The sequence below is a fragment of the Balaenoptera acutorostrata genome, chromosome 8 (assembly GCF_949987535.1).
Source record: "Balaenoptera acutorostrata chromosome 8, mBalAcu1.1, whole genome shotgun sequence".
Taxonomy (NCBI): Eukaryota; Metazoa; Chordata; class Mammalia; order Artiodactyla; family Balaenopteridae; genus Balaenoptera; species Balaenoptera acutorostrata.
In genome coordinates, this window is record NC_080071.1 from 17,069,398 (window position 1) to 17,081,846 (window position 12,449).

Sequence of the window (12,449 nt, forward strand, 5' to 3'; positions counted from 1 at the left end):
AAATGGAAATCAAAAGAAAGCTGAAGTAGCAACACTCATACCAGACAAAATAGACTTTAAAATAAAGACTCTTACAAGAGACAAAGGACACTACATAAGCATCAAGGGATCAATCCAATAAGAAAATATAACAGTTGTAAATATATATGCACCCAACATAGAAGTACCCCAATATATAAGGCAAATACTAACAGCCATAAAAGGAGAAACCAACAGTAACACAATAATAGTGGGGGATTTTAACTTCCCACTTTTATCAATGGACAGATCATCCAGACAGAAAATCAATAAGGAAACACAAGCCTAAAATGATACATTAGACCAGAAGGACTTAATTGATATCTATAGAGCATTCCATCCAAAAGCAGCAGAATACACATACTTCTCAAGTGCACATGGAACATTCTCCAGGATTCAGCACATGCCGGGCCACAAAGTGAGTCACAGTAAATTTAAGAAAACTTAAATCCTATCACGCATCTTTTCCGACCACAATGCTATGAGATTAGAAATCAACTATAAGAAAAATAACTGTAAAAAACAGAAACATCTGAAGACTAAACAATATGCTACTAAACAACTAAGGGATCACTGAAGAAATCAAAAAATGCCTAGAGACAAATGAAAACGAAAGTGCAATGATACAAAACCTATGAGATGCAGCAAAAGAAGCTCTCAGAGGGAAGTTTACACCAATACAATCTTACCTCAGGAAACAAAAAAAAAAAAATCCCAAATAAACAACCTATCCTTACACCTAAAGCAACTAGAGAAAGAAGAACAACAACAACAACAAAAACCTAAAGTTATTAGAAGGAAAGAAACCATAAAGATCAGAACAGAAATAATTGAAACAGATGAAGAAAAAAATAGAAAAGATCAATGAAACTAAAAGCTGGTTCTTTGAAAAGATAAACAAAATTAATAAACTTTTGGCTAGACTCATCAAGAAAAAAAGGGAGAGCGCTCAAATCAATAAAGTTAGAAATGAAAAAGGAGAAGTTACAATAGATACAACAGAACTACAAAGGATCATAAGAGACTACTAAAACCAACTATATTCCAATAAAATGAACAACCAGAAGAAATGGACAAATTCTTAGAAAGGTACACTCTCCCAAGACTGAACCAGGAAGAAATAGAAAATGTGAACAGAACAATCACAAGTAATGAAATTGAAACTGTGATAAAAAAAAAAACCTCCCAACATACAAAAGTCCAGGATCAGATGGCTTCACAGGTGAATTCTATCAAACATTTAGAGAAGAGTTAACACCTATCCTTCTGAAACTGTTCCAAAAAATTGCAGAGGAAGAAGCACTCCCAAACTCATCCTATGAGGCCACCATCACCCTGATACCAAAACCCAACGAAGATACCAAAACCTGACAAAGATACCAAAAAAAAGAAAATTACAGGCCAATATCACTGATGAACATAGATGAAAAAATCCTCAACAAAATACTAGCAAACTGAATCCAACATCACAATGAAAGGATCATACAACATGATCCAGTGGGATTTATCCCAAGGATACAAGGGTTTTTCAATAACCGCAAATCAAACAGTGCGATACACCACATCAATAAATTGAAGATAAAAACCATATGATCATCTCAATAGATGCAGAAAAAGCTTTTTACAAAATTCAACACCCATTTATGATAAAAACTCTCCAGAAAGTGGGCATAAAGGGGACATACCTCAACATAATTAAGGCCATATATGACAAACTTACAACTAAAATCACACTCGTTAAAAGCTAAAAGCATTTCCTCTAAGATAATGAACAAGACAAGGATGCCCACTCATGCCACTTTTATTCAACATAGTTTTGGAAGTCCTAACCTTGGTAATTAGAGAAGAAAAAGTAATAAAAGGAATCCAAACTGGAAAAGCAGAAGTAAAACTGTCACTGTTTGCAGATGACATGATACTATACATAGAAAATCCTAAAGATGTTACCAGAAAACTACTAGAGCTCATCTGAGAATTCAATAAATTTGTGGGATACAAAATTAATACACAGAAATCTGTTGCACTCTATACACTAACAACAAACACCAGAAAGAGAAAATTAAGGAAACAATTGCATTTACCATCACATCAAAAAGGTAAAATACCAAGGAATAAACCTACCTAAGGAGGTAAAAGACCCGTACTCCAAAAACTATAAGATGTTGATGAAAGTAATCAAAGATGACACAAACAAATGGAAAGACATAACATATTCTTCGACTGGAAGAACCAATATGTCAAAATGACTATGTTACCCAAAGCAGTCTACAGATTCAAAGCAATCCCTATCAAATTACCAATGGCATTATTCACAGAACTACAACAAAAAAATTTTTTAATTTTTATGGAAATACAAAAGACTCTGAAGAGCCAAAGCAATCTTGAGAAAGAAAAACGGAGCTGGAGGAATCAGGCTGACTATACTAAGACTACTTCTTCAGACTATACTACAAAGGTATAGTCATCAAAACAGTATGGTACTGGCACAAAAACAGAAATATAGATCTATGGAACAGGACAGAAAATCCAGAGATAAACCCAAGCGCCTATAGTCACCTAATCTATGGCAAAGGATACAATAATATACAATGGAGGGGCTTCCCTGGTGGCGCAGTGGTTGAGAGTCTGCCTGCCAATGCAGGGGACACGGGTTCGAGCCCTGGTCTGGGAGGATCCCACATGCCGTGGAGCAACTGGCCCCGTGAGCCACAACTACTGAGCCTGCGCGTCTGGAGCCTGTGCTCCGCAACAGGAGAGGCCGCGACAGTGAGAGGCCCGCGCACCGCGATGAAGAGTGGCCCCCGCTTGCCACAACTAGAGAAAGCCCTCGCACAGAAACGAAAACCCAACACAACCAAAAATAAATAAATAAATAAATAAATAATTAAAAAAAAATACAATGGAGAAAAGACAGTCTCTTCAATAAGTGGTGCTGGGAAAACTGGACAGCTACATGTGAAAGAATGAAATTAGAACACTCTCTAACACCATACACAAAAAATAAACTCAAAATGAATTAAAGACCTAAATGTAATGCCGGACACTATAAAACTCTCAGAGGAAAACATAGGCAGAACACTCTTTGACATAAATCGCAGGAAGATCTTTTTTGATCCACCTCTTGAGTAATGAAAATAAAAACAAAAATAAACACTTGGGAACTAATTAAACTTAGAAGCTTTTGCACAGCAAGGAATCCATAAACAAAAGAAAAAGAAAACCCTTAGAATGGGAGGAAATATTTGCAAACAAAGCCATCAACAAGGGATTAATCTCCAAAATATACAAACAGCTCATACAACTCAAAAACAAGAAAACAAACAACCCAACTGAAAAATGGGCAGAAGACCTAACTAGACATTTCTCCATACAGATGGCTAAGAGGCACATGAAAAGATACTCAACGTCGCTAATTATTTGAGAAATGCAAACCAAAACTATGAGATATCACCTCGCACCAGTCAGAATGGACATCACCAAGAAATCTACAAACAATAAATGATGGAGAGGGTGTGGTGAAAAGGGAACCCGCCTACAATGCTGGTGGGAATGTAAATTGGTACAGCCACCATGGAGAACAGTATGGAGGTTCCTTAAAAATCTAAAAATAGAGCTACCATATGATCCAGTAATCCTACTCCTGGGCATACATCCAGAGAAAACTGTAATTCCAAAAGATACGTGGGGACTTCCCTGGCGGTCCAGTGGTTAAGACTCCGTCCTTCCAATGCAGGGGGCGTGGATTCGATCCCGGGTCAGGGAACTAAGATCCCACATGCCATATGGCGTGGCCAAAAATATATGTATTTTTAATTAAAAAAAAAAAAGAAAGATACATGCACCTCAATGTTCATTGCAGCACTATTTACAATAGCCAAAACATGGAAGCAACCTAAATGTCCATCAACAGAGGAATGGCTAAAGAAGACATGGCATATATATACAATGGAATATTACCCAGTCATTAAAAAAAAAAGAATGAAATAATGCCATTTGCAGCAACATGGATGGACCTACAAATGATCGTACTAAGTGAAGTAAGTCAGACAGAGAAAGACATATATGGTATCACTTATATGCGCAGTCTAAAAAACTGATTCAAATGAACTTATTTACAAAACAGAAACAGACTCACAGACTTAGAAAACAAATTTATGGTTACCAAAGGGGAAAGGCAGTGGCGAGGGATAAATTAGGAGTTTGGGATTAACATATATACGCTACTGTATTTAAAACAGATAACTGACAAGGGCCTACTGTATAGCACAGGGAACTCTGCTCAATATTCTGTAATAACCTAAATGGGAAAAGAATTTGAAAAAGAATCGATATATGTACATGTATCACTGAATCACTTTGCTGTACACCTGAAACTAACACAACATTGTAAATCAACTATACTGTAATATAAAATAAAAATTTTTTTAAAAGAAAAAAAGTCTCAGCACCTAAATGATTGAGACACTTAAAAGTTCTCTGTTTCTTACAGCCCTTTTGGATTGATCCATTGTTATTTTAATCTTTATAAAATAAACAACTCTTAAGGATGGTGGAATTATTTACTATGATTCGATTGATACTGGAAGGGCCTTAATACCAAAAAAAAAAAAAAATTCTAACACAGCCTGGGTCATACATAATATTTTCACATTTAGCAACAATACATGGCAGGCATTGCAAGTGTTTGTTGAATGAATGGATGAATCCCTTTTGGTCCAAAAGTTCAGAAGAAACCTATCAAAATGAGATTAGAGCTAATTGAAATCAAGGCCCTTTTTAAGTGGAACAGCTTAGGCCTTTGAAGGGACAGAGAAAGGAGAGTGGAACACCTGGAGGTCATTCACAGGCCATTAAATCCAGAGGAGAAGGTCTCAAAGACCAACTCTCCAATTAACTGCTTTGTACAGCACCTTGGATAGAAAGTCATAAAATCATAAAATTATGTGTGTAGACCTTATATATTGAAACTATCAGGTAACAACGCTGATATTGTTATTATATAAATGGGAATTGTGTCAATTATGAATTATTGCTCTGGCACAATACTAACAATGAATTATCAGAAATGAAGATTTAGGGACTTCCCTGGTGGCACAGTGGTTAAGAATCTGCCTGCCAATATAGGGGACACGGGTTCGAGTCCTGGTCTGGGAAGATCCCTCATGCCGCAGAGCAACTAAGCCCATGCGCCACAACTACTGAGCCTGCCCTCTAGAGCCTGCGAGCCACAACTACTGAAGCCCACGGGCCTAGAGCCCGTGCTCCACAAGAGAAGCCACCGCAATGAGAAGCCCGCACACTGCAACGAAGAGTAGCCCCCGCCTACCGCAACTAGAGAAAGCCCGTGCACAGCGACAAAGACCCAATTCAGCCAAAAATAAAATAGATAAATTTATTTAAAAAAAAAGAAATGAAGACTTAACCTTCAGAAAAAATCGTTAGTAAGCCTCTGTTATTTTAGGCATTGCAAAAGATCAAAGAAATATAGGGAGAGGGCTCCCACACTTTATGATGCACATTATTTGATGCTTATAACAATAAATGGGTATTATTTTCTATTATGTTGCAGATGGGCAAATGAAGCTCAGACAGGTTAAATATTTTGTTTACTGTCACATAAATAGCAAGAAACTAAACTAGAAAATTTACCAGAAGCCCATTTCCTTTTTATTATTCTACTCTGAAAACCCACAGTAGAAAAAAAAAAAAAAAACTGCAGAGTAAGCACCAACACTCTTGGTAGAAATCAGCGGGCAGAAAAATTACATTAGCAGTGTGCCTGGCTCATAATAGCTCACCTAACTAATGCGTAAGGAGTCTGTTAGCGAATGAGTAACACATTTAACACATTGATCTTTAAAATATTTTTATTGGTTTGTATCACTGACCTGGTACCATTAGAATATCCCCTCAACCCTTACCACCCTTTTGCCTAAATTAGCTGCATGGTTGCTTTTAGTCTCTATTTTCATGGCAACTGAAAAGATATGGTGAACAGGGTCTTCTTTTTTCACTACAGAATCTGCAAGTCTAGCCACAGAGGAGTGACTTATTAAAGATTAAATTAGAAAAGTGTTTTCTCATCCTCTGTCCTTCAAACAATTTTGGGTTTGAATCTTCAGACTTAGAAACCAAGTTTTGCAAGTTCCAAAGTTACATGAGAACATGGAATGCAATCTTTAAAAGACAAAAAAGGGAAGAGAGTGCATCCTAATCTTCAGAACATTCTCAGGGGTTTATTAATATTTCCCCCAACAAGCTGAAACTATGACTTCAAATGCCCTTGAGGAAATTTGTTACAAAGCCAGGGATGTGGGTGTGGACTTTGGTCTATTTTTATTCCTTCCTGAAAATTCTCTTTGGTTTTCACAACAAAGAAGTGGTGGAAAGGATAGCATTATTAATTACTTTCTCCGTGGTTTATTTATGTTTCATACCCGGCGGCTACTGGATTGAATTTCTGGGGAGAATGTGAAACATGTGAGAGTCCAAGAATCGTGTGAATACCCACCTGGAGATTCTAAGATAGTGAGCCTGCACAAAAAACCTATGGAGCGGGTATAGTGACTTGTTACTTGAATTACCTCACGATACCTGGAAGGTGAGGGCCTGGGAGAATGCTACCTGGGAAGTTTCCTGATGTAAACATTTGAGTTTATAAATAGAAAAGAGTACGCTGAGAATTTACCTTCCAATTCAGCATGGTTTTTTTTTTTTTAAATGCAGCTATAGATAAAGAGTTATATAATTTGTTCTAGATTCAGAACCCAGACTCAAGATAAAATACCGGCTCTAACACTTACTAAATATACCACCTTGAGAAGTTAGTCTCTTTAATCCTTAGTTTTTTTAATATGTAAAATGGGGAAAGTAATAATATCTACCTCATACAGTTGTCTGGATAGTTCAATGAGATAATCTATATTTATTACTTAATAACAGAAGGTGAGGCACAGGAGTGCTCAAAAATTATTTTGTTGGTGATTATATTCTTATAGCACTCAAGTTGTTCTCACATTTATGATCTTAAGTTTCTTCAGATAGCTACAAAATAAGTAGTAGCCTCAAATTCCTGGAGAATAAGGTTTCATGAAACCAACAAAGGAAACAAACACTTCATCAATTAATTAAAAAACGATAAAAATTAGGAAGAACAGAGTAGAGAAGGAAGGTTTTCTTGCCTCGGTGCATTCAAGGTTGAGTTATTCTATCCTTAAAAGGTATAGGAAGAGCAAAATAATAACCCCCTCCTGTTACTATCAATGGGGATATTTAGTTGACTAGAATATGTGACTTTCTCAGGATCATAGAATGATTTAGTCGCAGATGGAAACCAGAAGCCTCGTGAGTGTTAAATCCCCATGGTCAAGGCTGGGTCTTTTCCAGGCTTTTCCGTTTTTACATTGTTCTTTCTACTACTTGACAATGGCACATTAAAAACACTAAGAGGGCTTCCTTGGTGGCGCAGTGGTTGAGAATCTGCCTGCCAATGCAGGGGACACGGGTTCGAGCCCTGGTCTGGGAAGATCCCACATGCCGCGGAGCAACTAGGCCCGTGAGCCACAATTACTGAGCCTGCGCATCTGCAGCCTGTGCTCCGCAACAAGAGAGGCCACGATAGTGAGTGGCCCCCGCTTGCCGCAACTAGAGAAAGCCCTCACATAGAAACGAAGACCCAACACAGCCATAAATAAATAAATAAATAAATATTTAAAAAAAAAAAAAAACACTACGAAATTTTAAGACTAAGAATATTTAGGGAATTCTCTGGTGTTCCAATGGCTAGGACTCTGTACTTTCACTGCTGAGGGCCTGGGTTCAATCCCTGGTCGGGAAACTAAGATTCCACAAGCTGCACGGTACGGCCAAAAAAAAAAAAATATTTTAAATTTTACTGCATACTTATGAGGTAGTATCTGTCATCACACAGTAATGACAACACAAATGATAGATAACGGTAGTTACTGCTCTTCGGGAACCACAAGGAACATGACCCAGACCAGGGCTCTATTCATGGAGCCCAAGCTTAGCCCATATACCTGATAGAACTTACCGGAGGGAATCAAGCATATTTAATGTAAAAATTTTGACTACAAGATATATTCTGGGCTTCCCTGGTGGCGCAGTGGTTGGGAGTCTGCCTGCTGATGCGGGGGACACGGGTTCGAGCCCTGGTCTGGGAGGATCCCACATGCCGCGGAGCGGCTGGGCCCGTGAGCCACAATTGCTGAGCCTGCGTGTCTGGAGCCTGTGCTCCGCAACGGGAGAGGCCACGATAGTGAGAGGCCCGCGCACCGTGATGAGGAGTGGCCCCCGCTTGCCACAACTAGAGAAAGCCCTAGCACAGAAACGAAGACCCAACATAGCAATCAATCAATCAATCAATTAATCAATAAAAAAATAAATCTTAAAAAAAAAAAAAAAAAAGATATATTCTAAGATTGTGTCTGCCACTTTAACCACATTTTACTTCTTATCCTTGTAACAGTGATCGTTCCTATTGTATGTGATTATAAAGATCAGATTGTGGCTGAGGCTGAACTGCATCTCTTTGCAGGGATATTTTTTTCAAACTGCAGAGGTTCTGGTGTGTTTCAATTAAAGTTGAGTTACTCTTACCTGGTTAACTTCTTTAATCCTTCGCTCTCTCCCATCCTGTCACTTCCCCAGGATGTTCTTGCCTGGGTGTCAGTCAAAGCCAGGTAACTAGTTATAAGTGCAAGCTAGGGCTCTTTTGTCCTGCAGGGCACTTTTCTCTGTTAGTAATTCATGTTTGTTACTGAGCTTATTTCATTAATGCTCAACGACCTGCACTATGCTATAGTTTCAGCTAAAGCAGAGACCGTGTTTCCTTTACTCAACATTATCTCCCCAGTTCATTATAGTGCTGGGCACCAAATGACATCCAACAAATATCTGGTGACTGAATACTTGTTTTGAATTAGGTGGAGAAATGGTTCCCTGGATTGTCATAAAAAATTTACCCCCTGTTCATTTTTGGATAAAAGATTTATCTGAAAGTAGTATCAATAGTTCTAAATTTTAGTTTTCATGAAACTTCTGATCAGTGACATTTTTAGGCTTTTATCCAAAAATAGATTTTTTATTTTGGGTGGAAGGAGTCACTGAGTTTGTGTTTATAGTGGATAAGCAGATAAATTCAAGTGTCAGGTTGGTGATTGGTTCTGAACTTTTAGAGAAGAGTGAAAACTTTCTGTCACACCTGAAGTCGCCACATGAGTGTTGTATGCAAGGCCAGTGCTAGACAGCCTGGTCCTTACCAAGGTCCTCTGCGGACAGCTCCACAGCAAACAGCTGGATGACTGGTCCAAGCATGGATATCTGAGAGGGAGTAGCAGCCGGCACAGATCAACCGGCCTATGCCTTTCTTAAGAACAATGAGCTCTTGAATGTTTTTGTTTTTGCTAGTTAATTTTGGTAATTCAATTACAGTTTTAACCCAGAAGTTTGCTGACTTATAACCCCTCACTCAGGACTAAGGGAGCACAGCTAGGAGCTCCCCAGTTGTCTCTAGGCATTACAAAGGGGTGCCTCGCCTGTACCATCAAATTTTTTTGTTAGCTTCAGTACCACTGTGGTTTTTTCCCATCCTGCTTTGACTCCCTCTTGAGTCTTGTCTGACCCTGTTGGGAAATTTTTGCCATTTCCATGACATACATGGGAATGCCTATACCCAATGCCAAGAGACGCTATCTCTCTCTTTCTACATACCGCTAGCTTAAGTGCGGAAACAGTGCTGAGTTCCATGTAGGAAGAGGAAGAAGGTTCTCTCCAACTTCTAGACATGTCACTCATGCTGTGCAGCCTAGGTTCCAGTTGCAGAAACTGTTTTTAATCATATAGACTGTTTATGTTTTATCAACGGGATGCCACAAAGGCCCCCAACAAAACCAGACTGAACCTCCTAGATCCAAGATATCGGGCAAAGTAGGCTAAAGGTCACAACTTTCCTTGCCCTGATTTAACGCTGTGTTTGTTTCAAAATTACCTGGTGTTGGGCAGAGATGCTTTGCAGCTCTACGTTGAGAGATATACAGTGGTCAATGGCCCTAACTGGCTCTGACATGACCACAGGAACACACCTGTGCAGATGAAACCTAGAGGTGTCAGAAAGTCACCTTTGCTTCCTTACCATGCTAAGATCTTTGCCCAAAGGGGGGATCTGCCCTCTGCTAGGCACAATATGGGCCTGAAGGACTGCACAATGCACAGGCTATTCCTGGAAATCTCCACCCTTTCCCCCAGTTTCTGATCCTGCACGTGTCCCTTACCCCTTAAAAGTCCCCCGCTTTTCACCCTTCAGAGAGAAGGTGCCTTTAGAGCCTGAGCTCCCTTTCTCCATTCTCTGGCCATTGAATGAAAGTCTGTTTTGCTTGCACCAAACTCAGTTTCCTTACTGGCAGCGTGAACCTGAGCAGGAAAGAACTCCCTGACCAGGCAAGAACTCCCTGACCAGGCAAGGGGACTTTGGTTCAGCTAGGGCCCCAAGAGGAGGGCTTCATGTCTACTTCGGTAACAGACCTAACTTCCTACCTGAGAACTGAACTTTCACAAACCATCCAAGGAACTGTTTCTGCAGATCTGACCTATAATTCCCATTCACAGATAACCAATTCTATGAAAATTATATGCTAGACACACTGCCCTAAACTGACACTGAAGGAGAGAGAACGATGCAGGTTCCCATCTCATCAGTTGTTTTCCTGCTCTCCATCCCTTCCTGCTACAAAGAGGGCAAGATTTGAATGTAGAAAACTGGGACTTAGCTTAGGGTGACTTAGCTAGTCTTAATGTCTTCTTACCTAGGCAGCAGTACTGATAAGAAGAATTTTCAGGGGCACCCTAAAAAATTAATATTATTTCTGCCACCCTCTCTTCTCCATCTCTTATCCCAACTTCTTCTCCGTGGAAATTAAGAGCTTCTTAGTGTTCGGCGTCTAAATATTGTCCCCCTGTTTCTTTCTGGCCATCCTAATAGTTTCATGTCATTGCTTACCCTTACAAAGCAAGAGGCTGGGAAAAGAATTACATACATTTCAAAGAAGCAGAGGAAAAATGTACAATCACAATTTTTCTAAACTAAATGCTTTAAGAAAAGGGAAGGCAGGGACCTATGATCAAGAAGAAACTTGTTTAAGCTGAGGGGAATGTTAAGACTGCCTCGGTCAGTTACAATTCAGAATTGTCATGGGAAATGTAAAATCAACCAACCAACCAACAGCCAAACCAAGAAATCCCCAGACCCCAGCTGAGATCAATTAAATCTGTATCTTTAGTGACCTGGGCATCAATATATGCATTGTACTTTGGTAAAGAACATACAGCATGAAATCTACCTTCTTAACAAATTTTGAAGTGTAAATACAGTACTGTTAACTATATGCAAGTTACTGGACAGATTTCTACAATTTTCTACAATTTTTACATCTTGCATGGTTGAAACTCTAACCCATTAGAAAATATGGTTTATACATATCATTCAGGCTTAAAAGAGACGGACATCCTGTCACATGCTGCAACAGGGATGAAGCTTGAGAACATTAGGTTAAATGAAATAAGCCAGCCACGGAAAGATAAATACTGCATAATTCCACTTAAATGAAGTATCTAAAATGGGCATCAATATTTTTAAAAGCTTCTCGGGCAACTGTAATGTGGCTTGAGAATCACATGTATAGTGCTGTTCCCATAACACCCATACTCCAAAACCCCTTGACTGAGCTATGAGGATATTCCTCATCCTTCACTATTTTACCTTCCTTGCTCCATGATTTCTTTACTGGAAAGGATTATTTTAGATTTGGTGATGGTGCAGTCATTTCAGTTTTAGTGATGGTGTAAGTGTTAGGGAACCATTGACCAAAACCACCCACCCTGGCCAGGCATGATGATGACTGCTTGCAGGAGTTATCTCACGACAGGAGGTCCCAGTAAGGAACACGGAACTAACCAGCTACCACCAGCCAGAAGAATTCAGGAGGGGCCAAAAGGAGGGAGGAGACGCCAGCCCATAGTATGTCCTGCCTACCTCCCAGAAACCTTCACATTGGAATCCATCTTGGCTGAGAGATGCGTGCACCACCAGGAAGGACCCTGAGTCAGACCAAATATGGGCACAAGCAAGATGATTGGCCAGAGACAACCCAGATATTAACCCCATTACCATAAAACCTGAGACTGCAAGCCACGTGGCAGAGCAGTTCTCCTGGGTTCCCTTACCCCACTGCTCTCCGCCTGGGCACCCCTTCCCAATAGTCTTTTGTTGTCGGTACGTGTGTCTCCTCAGACAATTCATTTCCGAGTGTTAGACGAGAGCCCAGTCTTGGGCCCTGGAAGGCGTCCCCCTTCCAGTAACAACTGGTGACTCTGGTGGAACCCCTTCTTTGCTACGAATGACATCCCAACCACTC